Source organism: Caloenas nicobarica, chromosome 8, assembly GCF_036013445.1.
Source record: "Caloenas nicobarica isolate bCalNic1 chromosome 8, bCalNic1.hap1, whole genome shotgun sequence".
Classification (NCBI taxonomy): domain Eukaryota; kingdom Metazoa; phylum Chordata; class Aves; order Columbiformes; family Columbidae; genus Caloenas; species Caloenas nicobarica.
Genome location: NC_088252.1, coordinates 27,961,262 through 27,981,289, shown reverse-complemented (window position 1 = coordinate 27,981,289; position 20,028 = coordinate 27,961,262).

The window sequence follows — 20,028 nt, the reverse complement described above, 5'->3', positions numbered from 1 at the left end:
CCCGGTCTGACCCCCGGCTGCTGCTGCCACCTCCAGCCTGAGCCACTCTTCTCTCCGAGTTGCACAAAAGTGGACGTGACTTGCTAAAAAAGCCACTGGTCTCTGAACAAGGGTTGTTTGTAGCTTCTGCATCTCCTGTTTGGTTACTCAGTTTTGCAGAAATATGCTTCTTTTTTTTTTTTTTTTTCTCCCCGTGGGACTGGGTTTAATAAAGTCTTGATGTGGTGTCTGTGCGGTGTGGTCGCCCGCGAGGTTGCTTGCTTGGGGCTTGCGTGGCTTTTGGTGGTGCTGGGACCGGGCAGGGGTTTATTAAATTCTGCTATAGCAAGAAAAGTAGAAAGTTGAATTTTCAGCACTAATATGATTTTTATTCTTTTCTTTTTTTTTTTTTTTTCTCCTCGCTTGTTGGTTTTTCACACTTACATTGTGAGTTTCATTTCAAAAAGCAGTTTGATGGACGCGGTGCGGTGCCGCTGCTCCTCATTACGGCAGCAAAGCCGGGCTGCGGCACTGCCGGCCCCGCTCTCCTCCGGAGAAAAGGAGAAACCTTGTCCCACTTCTTCCTCCTGAAACATAACGTCTGGAAGTGTCGATATAATGAGGCGGAAAGTTCTGCCTCTTGGACTTAGGTTTTCACACAATATATCTGTAATCTCCGTCTGGGTTTATTTTGCCGAAGAGCGGAAACCTACCACCAGCGCCCGGTGCCCGCAGCCCCATTGCTGCTCCCAGTCACATCTGGAGGATGCAAAGAGGATTAACTCTCCCTCCTCGCAGGCGTGGATAAAACACTTAGCAAGAAACTTCCCACGTTCAGGAGAACTGGGAAAGAAAATATTTGATTTTCCCAAAGCGGAGGAGAAAGCAATTCCCCACCCCGCCCCTGCGCTCACCACGGAGCCGGGGGGAGATGCAAACCCTCCAAGGGGGGTTGTGACCCCACGACCACCCCGGGGTCCCCCGGCATCTGTTTGGGGGTGCGAACCCTACTCAGAACCCGCCGAGACATCAGCCCAGCCTGGGGGAGATGCAGGTTGGGAGGGGACAGGATTGACCCATCGATCCGGTACCCGATTCCCGCGGGCGCCACAGCGGCGGCTGCACAATAACCACGGCACGGAGCAGATACACCAGCATCGATCCCACGCTCGTCATCTTTTGCGCTTCCACGGAGCTTTTAGGGAGTCCCGGGGCGGGGGTGTGAGCACCGATGTTCACATTCAGAGCCCCGCAAATTCATGGGAGCACCTTGACCCCCCGCACATCCAGCTTTTTCAAGTAGCAAAAATTAAAATTGCTCGGCGTGCAACAGGCTTGGTGGATTCTCTGCTCCAAACCCTGTTTGTAAATACAGCTTTTTGTGCTCCTCGTAGGAAGCAGTGGACGTGGAAGTTGGTTTGTGGTCTCCAATTAAGTTAGGATTGATTTTTTTTTCTCCTACTGGCAGACTGAAGAAATATCTCTAGTTAAAATTGCTTTAACCCCATTTTAAAGTATGCACACATACTCAATTTAATGCATAGGCTGTTTGTCTTGCTATTTTAAATTAACTAAAAAATCAATTGCAAAAAACGACTTCCGTGCACAGCTGCAGAAATCTGTAGGAGCTCCAGTATCTGTTCCATCTTAAATATTAAAAGAGATTACATGGAACACTGAATATAGAATCTTTAAACTAACTCAGCTAAAATATAGTCATGGCATTAATTAAGGAGCTAAGTAAAGATCTCAAAATTAAAATACCATTATACCGAAAATACCAATAAGTGGAAATCCTCTTTTCTCGTGAAGTGGCGGGTTTATGTGGTTACACCCCCAAAAGCAGGGTTGTTAGATCAGGCGGGGGATGAAGAGCCCCGAGTAAACGAGACACGAGCCCTTCGGTGAGGGAGAGACCGAGGGACTCATGTATTGCAAAACATAAACCTTCCATGGAGCTTTGATAAAACACAATTTATTGATCAGCTACCACAACTGCTAATGAAATCCAGTGTTTCTTCTAATCTAATTGACGTATATACATATATATATACTGAAACACGATGTATTTGCAAAAATGTGATAGAGTATTATATAATACACATTAAGTATCCTCTCAAAAAAAAAATCTATCATTTATTTCTATTTATGTCTATTATTATTTATTTCTATTATTTTTCTATTAGGGGACAGAGACTACTTTTTCTGTCCCCTAAACCCAATCTTCACGGATGCTGACCTGTATGGGCCCAGCTCAGCCCTCAGATATGCAGACGTCATTCAGTGAAGTCAGACTAATGTCAGAAAACTTACTTCCTTACACATTTTGCCGACAATATTATTCTGATCCGGTACTTCTGCGGATCTCCAAAAGAAACTTTAAATTACAGGGGCGGTGTTGGCCCTGACAATGTGTTGGGGACAGGGATGCGATGCCACGGGGACGCTTTCCCACGCTTTCATTACCACCTCCTCGTTATTATGCATTTTTAATTTCCAGCCCTCCCGTTCCTCCTTGGCAACTCCCTCCGCCCATTGCCATAAAGCCGGGCTTAGGGCGCAAAATGGTTCTGTGGCTTTTTGGAGCTGTTTCTGCCCAGTCTTATCAAAGTTTTCAGGAGACGGGAACCAGGTAATCCGGAGGCTAATATGGTCTTTCAGCATTAGGACTGACAGACGAAACCCTGTAATATGTTTGCAAAATTTAATGAAAGAAGCGAATTCTCAGATAAGCAAGGGGAGCCACGGTCCAGACGACCAGATGTGCGGCTTCCCCAGCACCGTCCAGCTGTATTTTTCCTCCGTATTTTACTTCTCGGTGAGGGTGTGGGTTATACATGAGATTTATGTGCTGGCTTTTGTTTTCATTTTGATTTATTTATGATGAGGCTATGAACTGAGTTACTGCAAAATGCCTGTTATATGCCATTTGGATATATCGCTTCTAGTATTTATTGTATTTTTTGCTGAACCAGGATTACACACACTGATAAAAAAAAATTGACAGGAAATCAATATGGCTTAGTGTAAAATATCTTGACTATAAAGATTTTTCTAGATATATCAAACATTCGCTCAGTGTACAGTGTGTTTACTGTATCTTGAGGCTGTTCCCTTGACATGACGATTGTACTAATTGCCCGAGTATTTGATTTAATTTGCAGTGGGAGCCAGGAAGGGGCATACAGTTTCTACTTAAGGGATTTCAGTTGGAGTTCAGGGGAAGAAAATGCTGTGTACATAGGCAACCGCAGGTTATAATCCCTTCCATAAATTTGACAAGACCAATCCAACGCCCCCGAGGCTGTTCTCCTCTCCTCCCCCCGCGCTCCCCCGCGCACACGTGTTGTACGGCTGCCGCCGAACGTCCTTCTCATCAGAGACAACAGAGAACCAGAAACCCCGTTTCGAAGCCCGTTACCCCTCAGACAGCTCATAGACTTGTTGTTCTTGGGCCAGCTGTGTCCTTCAGCCTGTACATCTCCAGGGACGGGGCATCTCCCACCTCTCTGGGCAACCTTGGCCAGTGTCTCACCACCCTGGGTGTAAAAAACTCCTTCCTGGGGAGCTGATTGGAACCCAGCTTGCTATCCTTCATGGCCCTGCCAAGCTGGTGGTCCATGGCTACCTTGTGGTCACCGTGTTGGTCCTTCATGCACCTCCTCACTTCTCACCTTATGCACCCAGGAATCACAACGTGACAGTCCCGTCCTGCAGCCCAGCCAGGTGAAGGTCTCCTCCGGGGCAAACAGGGTCTCCTGCTGAAGGTCTTTGTCCCAGCGGAGTCCTCCATCCCCTGGTCTAACCAAGCTCTTCTGTGGCACCACATCGAACACGGCACGGAGGAGTGGACTGACCACACTCACTCCATTTTCCTTCTTGGGCAAACCACTTATCTCACCAAGAAACGTATGTGTCGGGCGAGAGCAACCACATCTCTTCCCAATAAAACCAGGGTACATTTTACCTAATATCCACTTAATTATTTTTTCTTATCGAATGATGTCCAAAGACTTGCACGCTATGGGGGGTGCAAAAATTAACGGTTTTACATATGGCAAAGAAACAAAGCAAAAAAGGAATCAAGCTTAATTTCACCACCAGGTGAGGAGAAAGGGAGTTCATGTGATGAAATTAAGGGCAAATAAATTTAAAGCACCCAATGGACATATTTCTCCAGCTTTTGAAATGCAGCAGAGTGCAAAAGCTGTGCCTGTAATTTCATATGTACTAACACCACATGGCATGATCATTCAAAGTCATCTTGAAAATGCTGAACTCCTCTAGTAAATGCTAGAGTAGATTTGCAGGAGCGTGTCTAGTAAAACTTTCTCCTAATTCTCATAAAAATTGTTTGTTTCTACAGGAGAGAAAAATCTGCTGGTTTTGAGGAAGAGGAAGAACAATAGACACATTTTCTGAGCTCAGGAGCCTTGCGCATATAAAAATTGCCTTAAATTAGAAAGTAGAAATTAGAAATTAGAAATTAGGAATTAGGAATTAGAAATTAGAAATAATTAGAAATTAGAAGTTAGAAATATATGATGCCTTAGATATTTTAAGAGCTTCAGAAAATGCCACAATATCAGTCCCTATCTAGACATCTGTATGCAGGAGTGGCTATAGGATACCATTTTAGCCAGCAATTAATTGTATCTGCAACACAGGCACTTTTTAAATTCTGTCCCATAATGACGGGATTTTTATGAAACAATAGAATCCATAGTTTATAAAGGGTGTTCCGTTCATTTTTGGAAGAGGAGAGAGGCGATGACCTTGACCAGGATGGGGATGGGCAGCCCCAGCACCGCGTGTCCCGTTTCAGTGGACACGGTGGCTTCGGAGCCCGGTTAATAGGAGGTTAATTGTAAACGCGATCACGCCACGATAAAACAGCAGCAGCGGGTTCACCGCCGCCGCACCCCTCTCCTGTTTGGCCAGAAATGAGCAGAACAATTCCAATATTTCAAACATCACTCAAGCGGCCGGCGGCCCCGCCGCGCTAATCGCCGCCTGCTAAACCTGCCTTTGGTCGCTAATGCATTCGAACATCGCTAATGACACGAAGGTATGACAAGATAAGGATGGGGCTCGTAATGAATGACTCCACAAAAGCAAAGCGGCAGAGGTAATTATAGACTCTGGCCCCGGATGGGCGCAGACATCAAATTTCATGTTCGGCTACAACAGCACCCAGATAACCCCATGTTCGGAGGGAGCCGGGGCTCTGTCACCCCTGTAATTCAGCTGACATTTGCTGCTGTTAACATGAAACAATTTGCAGCAAAGAAATAACTTCCATTTCCCTCAATTAATTAGACAAATTAATTAAACCCGCTCTTTGGTATTAGGAATCTATTCCCTATTCAATAATAGAATGCTGCAGAGATTTTGTTAAATGGTTCAGAGAAGGCTTATTAACCCTGAAATGAATTCTATCAAACCCTATAAAGCGCCAACTTCAAGTGCATTTACGGAGAAGAAAGCTTTTCAAATCAGATAGGAAAGCTACAAAAGTGCTGAGTATTATCGTAATCTGGCTAGTGTTTAATTTGACACTCTTATGTCAAGATATTAGAAGAGAATGAGCAAATGGCCTGATAAATATGTACTTAAGGAATGACAATCCTTATAATCAGTTGATTTCTATTTATCTTATGATACCCTTTTCCACAGAAACTTGCATTAGAAAATAAATAAGATTACAGGGTAATTCTGAGAGCTCTAAAAACATGAAACACTTGTCTTCCTTAAACGCAGAAGTCATGTTTTATTGTACAGCATTTTAACAGCAATATCATCCGCACCGTGACATTGGATTGCCTTCTGCAGTGACGGATACCATCAGCTGAGGATATTCATGGGGGGCGCATCAGGGATGGTGGTGGGGTGAGGGTGGGATGGGGACGCACTGGGGACAATGTGGGATGGGGACAGGGACGGGATGAGCGTGAGCTCCAGCAGCTGGGATGACGGGCTCAGCCCAGCCAAGGCAGGACCACGCAAGACCCAGGAGCCACAGCTGCATCTCTCCTGATGCCCAGGATGGGGTTAGGTGGGGTTTTACGTCCAGGAGCAACCACAGGAGAGGGCTCAGGGCTCGGAACACTCGCTTTGCCCATCTCTGTGTCCCTCCAGCTTCTCACCCAGCTCCACCACGTCAAACTCTGCCGACCGCCTTATCGACTCACAGCCGAAAGTTTCCATCTCAGAGGTTTCAGTGCAAAGGCCAGAGGGAACCAGAAATATTATTTAAAGCTTATTTGGATGCCGAAGAAGGACCTGTATTAGCAAAGTTCAAGGAATCAAGTCATTAATGTCTGTAAAAAATTTTGCAAGAAGAGCTACTTGATCTTAAGGTTGTGCAGCTTTTTGTAGCATATAGTATACCTGTAGAAATATATGACTTATTCCTTCTCATTTAAGAAACTTAAATACTTGAGTGTTTGTTATGAACGCAGCCTTTCTCCTGAACTCATATCTCAAAAACAGTGTAAAGATTTGTCCCCTTCCATCCGGAGAGCTGGTAGGATTAGACCAAACCAACTTGCTCTGACAAGCCTTGGTGCTTTCATCTTAAAACCACGTTGCACTGAAGAACGGTGCCTGTACGAGGGAGAGAGAACTTGGTGGGGCTGGTTCGTGGGTGGCTGCCTGCACCATGGGGCGACCGCCGCGCTTGGGCACGCGCCTGAGAGGGGTTTAAGGCAAAAATCCCAATCAGAGAGGTGAAAAGCTACCGGTGTAAAAGGCTGCAGGATATGACCCAGCCTAGAAACAATAGCCAGCCCAGAAGAAATGAGTTTATTATCTGGTCTAAAGGGATTTTATTGACTTGCTGAAAAAAAAAAAAAAAAGTCGTATTTAATATTGAAGTATAACTTTTAAAAACAGAGATGCTGACTCCATAAAAATGTGCTCTCGAGCTGAGACCTTGACTCCAAAGTGTAATCCAGAGGTTTTTTATAACCGTGCTATAAATCATCAAAATTAAATGTTTGCATTAGAAGTGCCGGGAGAAGCCAATGCAGAGCGGCGGGGATGTGTCAGCCGGTACAAAGCGCAGGAATTACAGAAACCCTCAGATGGTGTCTGCTGGCAGGGGGGTGTGTGACTGGTGTATGCCTCGATTTGCACCATTTGCTGACGTTTCTCTGTGGGTTTTCTCCCCGTGGGACAGACGAGGTGCAGGGAAGCCCCTGGTCCCCATGGGTCCCAGCACATCATCCCCAGGGACCGCATCCCTGCATCCCGTGCTGCCAGGGATGGGTGATACAGGGTGGGTACCACTTTACATGGTGGGTACCAGCCCGGCTGCCACCAGCCCTTGGCTCTGCCTTGCTGAGCTGTTCCCTCAGCAGCGAGCACTGGAGTAGTATCATCTTTTAGTGAGTAAATAGCCATATCCTCCTCACCAGCCTGGCCCTGGGGGGTTTGCAGCCCGGTCCTGGCTGGCGGAGGGTTTTCAGCGCTGTCCTGCACATGAACCCCTTCCCATGCACCATCGAAAATGTTCTCCGGAGCCCAGCCAGCCAACCTGTTAACATCCTCTCCTTCACACTCCTGCAACGAGCCAGCTGCTCTGCCTAGGAAAATACAGCTGGAGAGGTTTATAAATAGTAAATTAAGGCTTGCTCCAGCCACTCCAGCTGGGCAATGTTATAGGAGCGAGTAATTCATCACCGGGGTGTCATCCCTCCCTGGATGTGCTGCCCACCAGCACCGCGCCGGCGCGCGAGCCGGGAAGTCCTCGCTTCACGCCGCTCGCTGCAACCGCTTCTCATTTCAAGTTCAAACCTTTTTTTCAGAATTAATTTTGCAATGATAATCTAACTGGCTGGGAGGTGTGGGTGACAGGCTGCTCGCAGAGTCAGGCAGCTCTGGGAAGGCTTAATTATGTCCTTCCCAGGGAGGAGCGGGAGCTGTAGGTGACATTTTGGGGACAAACCACCTAAGTTCTGTCTCTGCTGGGCAGGAGGGGATGGAGGTGGTGAGAGAGGAGCCCAGACACCCAACACGTCCTCCTGCTTCAGGGAGAGGGGAGAGAGGGGCTTGGTCAGAGGGGCCATCTGGCGTGCATCAGCCTGGGGTCTCCCGGGTGCGTACCCGTATCAAAACTCCATTAGAAAATGAGACCTGGATGCAAAGGACTATTGTATTTCAAGTATTCTCACAATTACATCTGGGAAGGTGTAACAGGGTATTTAGGAAGGGCCTTCAGATAACGCAACCTCACGCACAGAGGAAGGCGGTAGAAGATTTTATCCGATGTATATCATCTGGTTATATTAATATCATTTTCACAGAGCTGAATAGAAAAAAAAAAAAAAAAGCTCAATTATGGGTCAGGATCTCAAACGCACATTATAATAACCCTGCACTGCTGACGGTTCATTGTACAATACCCCAAAGTTGCTAACCAGAGGTTTCATCCCAGGACCCGCAGCCCCATCTCTCAGCCAACATCTCCATCCCCATGGGGCGGCCTCCGCGGGCACTGCTGGCGGGTGACATGTCACCTTCCCCTTGGAAACCACGGGGTTTCGGCTTCGGGCCGCTCTTCTTGAAGTCGGAAGAAAAGTTATTTTTTTTCCACGTCCCTGACTGAATTATTTCCTGCTCGTGGAGCTGCTACCTACAGGATATAATCATGCAACGCAGTAAATCACTGCGTCCTGTCAAACTGCAAGTGGTTTTGGAGTTAGATCCAGAGTTTAAATCTAGGTCTGACTATGTATTTTATCTCAAATGTACTTTTTAATTTGTCCATCTGAAATTATTCTAAATTTAAGGGGTATCCAGTAAGAAGAGGAAAACTTTTTCTAAGTAACTGTGGTTATTTTTCTGCCAAAGTCTCTTTGCAAGAAAACTCAGCTGTAGGATTGTTCATCCCTCCTTTGCAGGCACCAGCGCCCGTTTGCTTTGCCCGTGTAAGAACCCAAAGTATACGTACAGAATTTTCTTCTGCAAATTGCATTTCTGTTGTTTGCACGTATATATTTAATCCCCATCGTAATTTAAATAACGTTTTGTAAATCCACTTCTGTTAAAAAGTTGGTGCAATGGCTATTGTTAACCATCCAAAAGAGTAGACGGTTTAGTATTGTTTATCACGGGTGAATATTGGTTGTGCAAATGGAGACACTTGTGAGCAGCTTCACTCCAGCACGTGGCTGAACTGGGGAGGGGATGGGGAGGGACGAGCCCTGTCCTTGGGACAAGGGGACACAGGCAGGGGATAAGGAGGGCTTAGACATGGAAACAGAACAAAAGTCCCCAAAATAAGACGTCTTGGCGGTTCCTCGTCTTGCTCCCCGCGCGCTCTGCCGTTCTCCTGCTGCCAAGGCGAGGGCTTTGCGCCCAAGTTTCACAGAGTCACATTCATGCCTCGGAGTTTGCATTGTCTTTGGAAAATAATCTCCATAATTCCCCCGTAGTTTTGCAGCTGCCGGCGAGCCCGGCGCTGCCGGCACCGAACCGCGGTGCTGAGGCCCCGTCCCCCGCTCCACGGCCCTGGCACCACGGACGGGGGAAACCACAGGTCGTTATTTCTGAGTTCGCACATTAAAAAAAATGACGTCGCGTCAGAAGGGAATATCTTTAAACCACAAACGCCAGAAATAACAATTGTATTAAACTGCATTCATGAATACATAATAAAGTTCAATTTGCCATTATTTATCGCGTTGCTTAAAATTAAATTGAATTTATAGTGCAAAATGAAAGATTTTTGTGCTGTTTTGAAAATAATGCAAAATCTTCCATGCCGTTCACAAAGCATTTGTATTAGCACCAGCGTATACAGATTAATTTATTTATTTTTGTTGAATTATCACTGCTTGCCATTGTTCCTCCATCCTCAGGGACAATCCTTATTCTTTCATGTATTTTTTAAGAGCTAAAGGGGCTCATAGACAAATAACGCGTTAAAAAGTCGTGGTGGTTTTGGTCACCTTTGGTTTTGGAGTGCTGGAAGAAGTTAAAACACAAGAGCTGGAGGAGGCGTCAGCATTGGCCAGGAAAAAGGGAGGGATCCGAATAGAGCATCTCTCCAACGCGAGCCGGACCCTCGCGGTTTAACCCTCACGGTTAACGCACGCATCTGAAATGACGGAAATTAAAGAGTTTGAGCACGAGCTGCCTTTTGCCCACTCTGCACAAATATTCTGTTTTTACACACGTCGCCCTGCGCAGAATAAAGAGCAAATGCCAGCGCCAGCTCCCTGCGCTCGCCCCTGCTGACTGCGCTCCTTATCGCCCTGCTCGGCGCGCTGGCCTAAAATAATCATTTGTGAATAGAGCTCTAATTACATTATAGCTAATCCATTTTCCTCTCTGAAGCTGGTAGTCAACAGTTTATTCTCTCACCTCAAAGATGAAACCGAATGTCAGTTTTCAAGATAACATTGACATGAACTTATGTATCAGGCAAGTAGACAAATACCATTATAATCATTTATAATCCTTTAAAGCTGTGACTGAGAAGTGGCATTTGGACTGGATTTAAACTTGGCGTTGTCCGTGCAGAAGATTAACCGCTACAGAAGACTTTGATTTCTGAATATTGCCCATTAGAGAGTTTTTACATAGGAAATTGAAGTATTATATATAGTTTTAACATGGTTAACAGACTCTGACACAAACAATAACATTCCAACTTCAGTTAATTCTTTCGCATCCCATTTACAGCAGGGAAAACAGTGTTGTCGTCCAAAAAGCACCCCAGTAGGACTTTGAAGATTATTCCTGCTCAATGGGAATTACACATCCCGAGCTCGTTCCTGCTGGTGCCGATCGCTATCGGATGCTCTCCAGGAGCTGCTTGACATTCGCCAACGCGCTGGTTGTGCAAACAAGCCCAGGTCTCCAGGGGCCAAGACCAGCCCAAGAAATGTGCACCCATTTTTAGCAGGGTGTGTTGCAATAGGACGAGGAGTGATGGTTTTAAACTAAAAGAGGGGAGATTCAGGCCAAACATGAGGAAGAAATTGTTGCCCTGAGGGTGGTGAGAGCCTGGCCCAGGCTGGCCAGAGAGGTGGTGGCTGAACCATCCCTGGAGACATCCCAGGCCAGGCTGGACGGGGCTCTGAGCAACCTGAGCTGGTGCAGATGTCCCTGCCCATGGCAGGGGGGCACTGGGTGGTCTTTAAGGTCCCTTCAACCCAAACCATTCTGTGATTCTATGACCATCCCGGCCAAGACAGCCTGTCCTAGGGAAGGAGCTCACCATAGGGGCTTATGTGCTGCCAGCCAGTGGTGGAATGGGGTGCAAATTTTTCCTCACACAGGGTCCGTTTGCACCTTGGTGCCCCAACACCCTTAAGGGTGTTGTTGGGATGGCTCCAGGTGGGTTCCTAGAGTGTCACCCATGTGGTTATAGGGGGTTGAGGTGAAACCTTATGGATATGGAGGCTACTGTAAGGACCAAAGAAAAGGTCATAGTACTCCAATGCTTAGAGTTCATCCTTCCAAAATCGTAGAATCACAAATTCATCCTTCCAAAATCGTAGAATCACAGAATGGTTTGTGTTGAAGGGCCCTTCCCAGCCCCCCCAGTGCCCCCCCTGCCATGAGCAGGGACATCTGCACCAGCTCAGGTTGCTCAGAGCCCCGTCCAGCCTGGCCTGGGATGTCTGCAGGGATGGGGCATCTACCACTTCAATATAATATTAAAAAATATTATTCAAAAATAATTATTAAAAAAAAATTTAAAAATACTTCACAGAGGCTGATGTCAGAAACTAGAGCTGACAGCTGATGAAAGAAAAGCTCTTCTTCAGTGACAAACATTGCTTCGGCAGAAGTAAGGAGCCAAACGCCAACAGTGAACGGTGCTGGATGCTCCTGGCTCCGCGTCTGCTCCAGGGAACGTAATAAACACCAGGGTCACACTTACAGAGGTTCCAGCAGGAAATTAGGAGTTGGGGTTTAACACTTTTTATTGCTGCTTGTTCCTGAACATCAGAAGCAGCTTAGGAAGTACATAAAGGAAATTAAAGTGGTGCCTGCTAGAGAAAGTGGAGGCAAAAGGAAGGCTGGACAAGCGCAAGGTGTAAATGCTCGTTTTCTGTAGGTGTTCCAGACGTTCTCGAAGGCACACGTATGTGCCAGATCACCTTCGGCTGTTGATGTGGCACTGACCTGCCCTCCCAGCCTTTGGAAAGCTTCAGGTGCTTTTCATGTGTAATTCACATTATTTTCAGGACTGTGCCTCTCCCTCGGCCTTGGGAAGGGATGCAGCCAGGTCCCAGGCATGCGGAACTGCCCAGCCGAGTCCAGATGGGGACGTTTTGGGCACTGGAGGGGACAAGGGCTGGGTGACCCCCGGGGCTGTGGGTGCCCCCACCCCGCGCTCCCCAGCCCGCAGACCGGGGTGTCTGCAGAGCCTGGTGGAGGCACATTCCAGCCCATACAAACCGTTTGCTATCATCTGGGTTCAATCTAGTGATAAATGGGCTCCAGAAGTTTTTGAATATTTGTATGAGACCACAACGCCTCTTATCAAAACATTTCCCATTATTATTTTCCACTCTTCCCTCCATCCCCAGCTACCTCCTCCTCCCCTTTTGTGCACGGCCATGCCCCAACCATTAGCTATGCTATCGTTTTTTCTCTCCACATGGGAAATATCAGAGAGCTTTCCTCTAAAGAGGGTAGCCCAAGTCCTCTCGGGGCTCTCAACCCATCCTCCATCTGCGGTCACGCAAGTGTTTCCTCCTGGGCATTATCTCTGGAAACGAAAGAATGTGAACACACCAGGCTCATTTGTTTTGTGTGTTTAATTTCTTCATAGGTTTATGTAAGTACTTATCATCTTCTTCTTAGAAGATAATCGAAGACAAATGTGCATGTGAGATGCAGGCTTAACAAATGGGGCTGCCTTCTGAAAATGTGGTCCGCAAAAGAAATGGGGACATAAGTGCATCACCAGCGCCTGCGAGAAGTGGTGCTCCCAGGAAGCACAAAAAGTTATGAATACAGCTAAAATCAACACTACTCTGGCATCAATATTCATATAGCCCAGACAAAACATTTTATATTGTAGCTGCTCATAAATCAGATAGAGAAGAAGGGGGAAAGGGAAGAGGTGAAGGGGAAGATATAAAGGCAGAAATAGCTGAGGGACGAAGGGATGGCGAGAGGGGACTCGGCTCATTCAGGCTAACATCTGCTCGGTCTGAAGTGGAACCACCTGTTAGCTTATTAAATTGTACAATTAATTTATGTGGAAGGAAGGGAAGAATACATCTCATCAAAAATCTTCCATTTTAACCACATCCTCCAAAAGCGAGCCGGGTAAAGCCAGTTGTTCTTGCCGTGGATGCGCAGCGTCATGGCTTTCATGTGAAATGATGGAAAGTCTCCAATATCTCCCCCCAAGGCGCCCGTCACCCCGCTGGGTGCCAACAGACGGCGTCTGCTCGAAACGGCGTATTCTCTTGCCGCGGGGAAGTAATGAGATGCCTCGCACACGCGTGCCGTTCTGTGCAGCCGGTTCAGCAGGAGCCCCTCGAAGCCCTCAACCGCCTTGGCCCTGAGTTATGAAAAGTTTCCATCTTTAATATCTCTGTCACTGGCCAATTTCATGCGAGGCCAAGTTTTAATCAAAAAAGTGCAGTAATTTGTATGGAGCAATGATAAGTCGACTGGTGGGGATGGCAGAGCATCTCTAAGAGGGATCCTAGCATCCCCAGCATGCAAACAGGGACTGCATCCAAACACATCATAGAATCATAATCACAGGATGGTTGGGGTTGCAGGGCCCTTCCCAGCCCCCCCAGTGCCCCCCTGCCATGAGCAGGGACATCTGCACCAGCTCAGGCTGCTCAGAGCCCCGTCCAGCCTGGCCTGGGATGTCTCCAGGGATGGTTCAGCCACCACCTCTCTGGCCACCCTGGACCAGGCTCTCACCACCCTCATAATGAAGAATTTCTTCTTTATATCCAATGTAAACCTCCCCTCTTTCAGTTTAAGCATCCCAAAGGGTTTTCTCCAAAATGCTGAAGGCCCCACGGCAGCAGAGAAAAGGCTTTTGCAGGAGAGTCTTCATACCAGCCTCTTGCAGCCCCGCTTACAGTGCTTACCCGTGTCAACACAGTTGAATATTTCATTATCAAAAACAAACAAAAAAACCAAACCAAACCAAACAAAAAAAAAAAGAAAAAAACCAACCCTACACATTTGCAATAATTTATTTCAGGCATCTATTCTGGAATGCGTCATAACAGCTCCTTCCTGCAAGTCCTCACCGAAGGAGGGTCCGGAGCCCTCGCGGGGGACGTGCGCCTTCCAGGCTTGCAGGATCAGGCTCCAATTAAGTGAAATGCTCTCCAGATTTGCTTCCCATTATTGTCTTCCTTTGGCATGACCGGCTGGAGCACTTGAATTGGAAAGGTCCCAGAATCTTCAGTCTCCTAAAATATTTTCAATAACGTTGAGAGCAATTTTCCTTAGAGCATGTAAGGATTTCAGCGGAGGAGCCAACTTTCCCAGAGGAATGATCCAATTACGAGGACTGGATGCTCTTGTCAATCTCTCCCTTAGGGACGTGGAAAATCAAAATTATGATTTATTTTTTTTAATGTGACAGTGAGCGTAAAGGCAGAAATCTAAACCATGCCGTTATCTCCCCAGGCACCCCCCGCTCCCCCTGCCTGATGCTGGTGGCTAAAAATACCCACTCGTTTCAGGCAGAACCTCCTCAAATTCTGCTCTAATGACTGTGCCGGCAGGACCCAGCGCTTGGTGCAGTGCTGAATTATGACTTTTTAATGGTGACCTTTGCATGTAAAAATTGAGTCAAAGTGACTCAAGCTTTCGCTAATGCAACGGGGGAAATGCGGTTCGAACCCAGCGGTTTACATTCGGTGACAAAGGCGGAGAAAGGCAGCGGTTGGCCCCCCCGAAAGCTAAAAATAATTCCTGCAGAGTGAGGGCAGTGGAGGAGATGGTGGCGGTGGGGGGACGGGTGAGCCAAGAAGCCAACGTGACTTTGCACAGGATGCTGCAGGAGATGTCCTCAAGGTACCAGCCATGGTGCAGGCCAGCTGGGAGGGGACAAGACCATGATGGGCTTGTTTGCACCCCAACACCCTGCAGCCCTCCTCCTCCTGCCCACCCATCCCTCGGTGTGCACCCTGCAGGGTTGCAGGGGTGTCGGGGTGCCGGAGGGCAGGGATGTTGGGGTGCGGGATGCAGAGGAGCAGGGGTGTCAGGATGAAGGGATGCAGGGATGTCGAGATGCAGGGATGCAGAGGTGCAGGGGTGTCAAGGTGCAGGGACATTGAGGTGCAGTGGGGCAGGGATACAGGGATGCCGGGATGAAGGGATGCAGGATGCAGGGATGCAGAGGTGCAGGGGTGTCGAGGTGCAAGGGTGTCGAGGTGCAGGGGTGCAGGGATGCTCGGATGAAGTGATGCAGGAGTGCAGGGATGCAGAGGTGAAGGGATGCAGGGATGTTAGGATGAAGGGATGCAGGGATGTGGACACACAGGGATGTCAAGATGCAGGGATGCCAAGATGCAGGGATGCAGAGGTGCAGGGGTGTCAAGGTGCATGGGTGTTGAGGTGCAGGGGGGCAGGGATACAGGGATGCCGGGATGAAGGGATGCAGGAGAGCAGGGATGCAGAGGTGCAGGGGTGTCAAGGTGCAGGGGTGCAGGGATGCAGCTGGCCATCTGTCCTCATGCTCCAGGCGCATTGTGCCGGGAAGAAGGAGCTGCCATTGTGTGGCGGGGCGGCGGGGGTCCTTTGTCCCCGCGGGGCCGCTTGGCTCCCGGGGCCGAGATGAAGGGGTGGGCAGTGGGATCTGCGGCAGCCACACGCCGCCCGCTCCCCCTTAGAAGTTGTTGTTGCTATGAGGTCTATTGTTGTCGGTTTTCCCCTAGTGCTTTACATCCCGCACCTTGCTTTTTCACAGGGTGAACAATAACACAAACTCTTTTTGCTTCTATAGTTGCCTTTACACAATCTTTCCCCCCGTCTGCAACCTATTATGAGTGATAACTCTGAAGAACTGCACAATTCTTCAAGACATTTTCCACCACCAGATCATACCATGCTGCTTGCCAGGATATTCTGCCCCAAAAGCTCAGGAAAATCTGCATATCTGGGGGACATTATTAATTACCTGACATGACATGTCTAACTCTGCAAAGGTTGGTCCCTGGCTGATGAAGCTGTCAGGGGCAGGCACCGTGCCCGTGCTGCCCTACCGCAGGTGCTGGCCCAAATCCAGCAATTCCCAGCCCAAATCAGCCATCCCACGAGAGCACCGGGGCAGGATCCAGCCCTGGTACCTCCCAGCATCACCAAGCAAAACCCTCTGGCTTCATCTATTAATTCCTTGAGGTCACACCTGCAACGGGAGTAGGTTTCCTTGCTTGATCCTCCCAGGATACGGCCTCGTGGCCCTACAGATGCCCTGTGTGCTTTTTCTGGCCTCTGGGGAAGATGTTACATATGAAGGCTGGAATAAATGTAATATTGTGCCAGGGTTAGGGGCAGGATCCCTCACCAGGTTGCTGAGCAAACCATCCTCCCATGGGCAGGATCCTCTGGGATGTTAGGGATAAATGGGAGTGATTCCCCATGGGGGTTGGACTAGATGACCTTCAAAGGTCCCTTCCAACCCAAATTATTCTATGATTCTGTGATGAAAGGTGATGTTTCCTGGTGATACTGACTGGCCTCTCCCAGCTAAAAATTGAGTTGTGTAATTGCTTAAATGGAAAGTGGTACTCATGTTTAAATAAATTATTGTGCTGGTTTAAAAATTTCTAACGACGAAGAGCAAGCAGACTGTTGAATCAGCGTGCCAGATCGTCTGGTTTGTAATGACAAATGTTTTAATTAAAATAATTATAATTAAATGGATGTCAAAAAAATGTTTCAGTTGGAAGCGCACTTCACAACCTCACATCACATCCTATCAGACGATGGACCCCATGACAAAAGAGAAAATAAACCGAGACCTTTAGGCAAATTCTCCTAAAAGATGCATTGGTAATTCCCCGGCTGTGTGCGATATGTGGTTGGTGGTGCAGTGGGGCCAGTTTTCACCCATACCCAGATGAAAGCCACTATTACGGCTTTAATAATAGCTACCTAACGTATATGTACAGCTCTTCACTTCTCCTAGATGGGGTTTGGATGCTTGAGACCATGTAGCTGGTGCTGCCTTCCCTGGCTGTTGTTTCTATTCAGGAAAATAAATGTGAGCAGACTGCACTTGTTTCTGCAGCTTGGCTGTATCATGGGTTTCCACTCTATTTCTAAAGCCATTTTTTATTTTGGAAGGTTGGCGCTGGAATGACCGGTGATGCAAGATGATGCAGGACCAAGCTGTGGCTGAGTGTCCCCTTAGCACCTGGCTCCTTGGTGCAGCCAGAAATACCGCAGGAGGGAAAAGGAGAGCGAGAGACATCGACAGGAATATCCCTGGGACACCTTTAAACTCCACTATACAATCCAAAAGTAATGTAATAGGATTTGGGGCCAGTTATCACTTCCTCAATCTGACCCATTTCGTTTAACATGCCATGAGTGTTTTCAGTGTGGTCCCTCCAGGCCACCCCACGTCCCCCATTCCGCATCCCGCATCCCACGTCCTGCATCCCCCATCCCACGTTCCCCATCCCGCATCCCGCATCTCACATCCCGCATCCCACCCCGCACCAGGCAATGCTGCTCCGCCAGCAGGGCCAAATGTTGTAATTGGATCTTAATTACACAGCTCTCCGAGAGGTTATTTTTATTTCTTTGTTTGTTAATGCAATTATTTAGCTGCCCTATTTTAGCCTTGACCTTGCAGGAAGAGGGTATTTTCCAGTCAGCATAATGCTTTATCTTTGAAAGCTACAATCAATAAGGATAATTAATGATGCCTGCTGCAATGATAGCCTCAGCAATCATTATACCACGTTAATCCCTGCAGTCAGACTGGGGTCAAGGCCATCTAAATCATTCACCTAGGGGTGGAGAAATTCAAATAATTTACCAATTTAAATCCGAGGAAACAAATCCAACTGTATTTTCCAAAGCCACTTACACCGTTACGTTTGTAAGAGGCTGCAGCCCGTTGTGTCCCTGTTTTCAGGGGAGCCGTGGATGCGAAGCGGCGCAGCTTGTAATGCTCCTCATGAGAAACGGGGTCCCCTCGTGGGGACGGTGGCGGGATGCGCACCAGGGACGTGCCACACGTGCCGCTGGTTTCCCCTCAACCCTGGTTCCTCTGGCAGGATGAGCGAGGGGCAGGGGACCGGCCACTCCATATGAGCACAAACTGCAAAACTGCTGGTGAATTGAACTTACTTGAGCCTGTACTTGCCATGTTTATGATGTATTAGGGACAGGAATGTGGGGGTACTGTACCAAAATGCGTGTGCTGTGTTTGAGCATCCTGGGTGTCCCCAGCAGAGCCCCCGGCAGCTCCAGCCACGCCGGGGCGGGCTCAGCGGCTGCTGTGCTGGGCTTTTTTTAACGTCCAGTATCGAAGGGATTGAGCTTTTTGACATCTCTGTGTTAGGAGTGAAGATATCCCTCCGTCTGCTCTGTGCAAAGATAATTTTTGGGATGCAGCCAACGCCAGGGGCGCATCCTGATGCCTCCTGACATGCTCAGCCAGGGCTTTGCATCCACCGGGCCCCAAGGAGAAGCCAACAGCATCCCAAGCCACCAAGGGCTTTGTCAGGATATTAAAAAACAAAAACGTAACGAAACAACCACACAAACACAACAAAAAACCACACTAAGCCACAAGGTGGTATTATTATAGCCAGGCTGCAGAGCAATGCCCTTGGCCAAAAATCATGTTTGTTCATAATCAATAAAGTTTTGCTGATCTAAATCTGTTCCTGGCGGCTCTTGCAGGGCTGGTCTCGCACGTCTGGGGCGTGCTGCCTACTGCAACGCCCACCACGATGCCTACCATGATGCCCACCGTGATGTCCACTCTGATGCTCACTGCAATGTCCACCACAATGCCCACCACAATGTCCATTGCCATGGCCACCACAATGCCCACCATGATGTCCATTGCAATGGCCACCACAATGCCCACCACAATGTCCATTGCCATGGCCACCACAATGCCCACCATGATGTCCACCGAGATGCCCACCATGATGCTCACCACAATGCCCACCATAATGCCCATCACAATGTCCACCGTGATGTCCACCGTGTAAGAGGGACCAGCAGCAGCACAGAGCAAGGGCTTGGGGCTCCCTCTTTGCCTCCCCCCAGGTTCTCAGCCCAATTTGGGGGCTCAGCAGTCCCTGGGGATGGATGAAGTTTGAGAGGCACCCAGAAATGTGTAAGGGCGTTGAGTCCTTCCATTGAAACGAAGGGGAAATTTGGTTTAGTTTTGATTTATCACTCTATTATGAACAAGTTTGTGTTTTCACCAAAGTCATTCTCCTTGCCTGTACTGAATTAATTATATATTAACAGCAGCGTATAATTTATATGTGGACATGCACAATAAATTATGGCCTAACTATATAATTCTACACATATAATTAATTACATTAAACATCTACATTTTAGGCCTACAATTAGATAACCCTGAGAGACAATCCTGTTAGCATTTTTAATAAATACTTGTGTTTGAAGCTGTTTAACAGAGCACCTGATAACTGATATAGCAGTGTTAACATCTGTTCCATTATTTCCAGAGGACGTTAGTTTAACGTAATGCTCCTCACATAAAATATGCATTTGTTCTTGACTGTCAAGTGCCTCTATTATTTTATTAAAAAGTCAAAAAAGAATATAATCAGACTTCATAATTTATGTGTGACATTTTCATTACAGAAAACTTTATGCAAAATTGAATTCTAAAATTTAATTTCCTGTGATGTTTAAATTACTTACTATCTGGCTCCTCTCCAAACATTGTGATCACTCCAGGCCCCATATGAATTCTATTAAGGATATGTTTAGCTGCTGCCAAAACGTACTGGGTATTTTTCTATGTAATTCCAAGAATATGCTCCTTAAATTTATTTTGTGCCAGTTAAAATAGTTTCCCTCGTGCAGGAAAGAAAC